This window comes from Fragaria vesca, linkage group LG6 (genome assembly GCF_000184155.1).
Source record: "Fragaria vesca subsp. vesca linkage group LG6, FraVesHawaii_1.0, whole genome shotgun sequence".
NCBI classification, from domain to species: Eukaryota; Viridiplantae; Streptophyta; class Magnoliopsida; order Rosales; family Rosaceae; genus Fragaria; species Fragaria vesca.
The window spans coordinates 22202803-22205690 of NC_020496.1; positions in this window are offsets into that span (position 1 = coordinate 22202803).

Sequence of the window (2888 nt, forward strand, 5' to 3'; positions counted from 1 at the left end):
CTGAAATTTTGTAGATGTGATCTATACATTAGTATCTAAATACTAGACGGTAGAGATGTGAAAATTCGATTGAAAAGTGAGTCTAAAGTGGAAATCTGCACCGTAAGAGTGAATACGGACGTGTGTAGCAGAGAAGACCTGTATATATATATATAAATATATATTTCACATTTAAATTTAAGCACGAGTAATGAAAAAAATGGCTTTAAAAACATCTTTTTATAGAATAAAAACAAAATAATTTAGAGCCATAGCATATTTTTATAGAATAAAAACAAAATAATCTAAAGTCATTGGATATGAAAGGATAAGATTGTATTTTTACCCAAAAATGACATAGCATGATTTTTTTTATTTGATGATGTGGATAGGTGACTTAGCATGCCACCTAGGATTAAAGTTATAAATCATAAGCCTTAATAAGGCCTCTAGCACTACCTTAAAATAAATTCATTTATTTTTTACTAGCCTCATCATACTCTTGCAAATCTTGTTTTTATGGTCAAATGAGGAACTTTATATTTTAATTTCACCTTTTTAAAAATAATATCTAATAATGATTGACCATGAATCTCTTGATCAATTACTGACCAGATGATGAAGATTGATACTTTCAGATCAGGATTGATACTTTCATTCTGGTTGATCTTGTTTTTTATTCTTTTCAGCCATTCGATCAGGTTTAATACGGGATACTGGAACCTGCAAGACCTTGCGTTTACTAAACAACTTAAACATGGTATTTTAAAGCTAGACGAATGAAATGCACACTCGAAAGGGTGTGCAACATATAGATCGAAAACGACTACCTGTTCAGAACTTCAGATCACCATGCCTTTTGTTGATTCCAAGGCATGCTGGAGGGAGTGTTTCTATAGAAAGCACTTCTACTAAGTGGTGCTTTTATTGAAAGCTCAAGTGCACCCCCTATATATACATAAACATTTTAAAGTGCTTCGTGTGAACACACTTTGAATTAAGTGCTCTGAAGACGCGTGCTAGCTACTCAACAAAAGTCTTGATCTTTTCAATCCTAGAAAGGGTAATGAGCTAGTGAAAATTTGAGTCGATTGTGAGATCCCATCAAACATCCATGACTATCATTCCTCTATAGAAGGAATGGAAAGCGCAGTGAACCACACTTGGCTAACACAATTTGGGGTCTGGTGCCACAGTTAGGGTTAGGGTTCTATGGAAACATGGGTTTTGCCACTTTGTCCATTGTGGTGTATGTATGTGCTTGTTAGGCACCCTGAGCCCCAAGCACTATATATCAGTGAAGATATTGCCAGACGAGACTGGACTCGCCGGCAAGCTTTCTGATTAGCCTCTTACCTGAGCACCACGCAGCTAGCTAGCTACTCTTCCGGTTCATCAATACTTTGAAGATGATGTCTTCCTAATTTCGTATGTTGTGTTATTTTCATCCGGTATATATATCACTAGTTAGCAAACACAGATATAGAATGGCATGCACCTACTTTCAAATGAGGTGTTTAGCAGTTTAGGTGGAAACTTTTTTCGTTGACAACTTGATACTTGGTTGCATATATATCTGCAGATAAAGGCTGACAGCCCCAGCTTTGAATTGGTATGGTTTTTTCAGAATATTCCTGATACAGCAATTCAGCAAAAGCTGGATGCTTCGATCACTTACTATCTGTCACAACCTACCTTCACGATCTTTCTGATACAGTGACCTTTCAGAGAATCACCTTTTGTTTTTTGTTTTTCATTTGATTTCACAACTGCTTCAAAAACACAACATATTTTCAGAAATTGTGTTTTGCAGCAAGACTAATTCTTCTCTTCATTAGTGAAGCAAAACTTATATTCAAGGTAGAGAACTACAAGCACAACTAGCTTAACAGATATATACATCTCTTTGTGTTTTATTCGTTTGTAGCAATCTAAGGTAAAACAAAAAATATTAAGGAAAAAAAAAAACTATAGAACTATGTGCAGATGCCCTTGTGGTGGAGAATCTAGTGCTTAGCAAATGAAACGTTTATGAAATCCTGTCTTATTAGGTATCTAAAAGACTACACTCGTTTAGATTTTGTGGCATATACTACGCTTTGGATATTCAATGATGGTTCATGTAAGACTACAAAATCCAAATTTAATCCCAAAATTACAAAGAGTACGTTAAATCCTTAGTGCCCTAAGCCCTAAGAGCATTTGCACCTGTTAGGCAAGGGCAATTGAAAATTTGTCAATTGAATTATTCATTCTAATTCTCTGAAATTGGCAATTGTCTGTTCCTTGTCAATGTACCAGTTGAAGACAATTTACCTGATAATCCACTATTCACATTTTATATTTGAATAATTCATTAATTGAAAATGTTAAACTTTGATGAAGGAAGAAGATGGGGGAGGTAAACTTGGAAAGTTTTGGTGTGAGAAATTATCGAAAGAGGATGAGTATTTATAGGAGTAGTTTTCTGATTTTTTTTTTCTTTACTTAGAAATAATTTTTTAAGTGAAAACCAGGAAAAAAAAAATTTGGCATAATTGTCAATTTGCTACCCTAACTTTTACTTTGGTGTTGCTACCCTAGTTTTCATTTCAGTCAATTTGCTACCCTAACTTTTCTTAATTAGCCAATTTGCTACCATTCCATCAAATTTGCTACTTTAGGCTTTCAAAATTAACCAATTTACTTATCAAAATTTCAATACCAAACAACTTTAACCTTCGATTTTCAAAATTAATTCAAGTTTGAATGAAGAAATGAACAAATTAAAATGACAAAAATGTAGCAAATTGGCTAATTTTGAAAACATAAGGTAGCAAATTGGCATAAATAATAGTTAGTGTAGCAAATTGGCTAATTATTAAAAGCTATGGTAACAAATTGGCTGAAATGAAAGTTAGGGTAGCAAA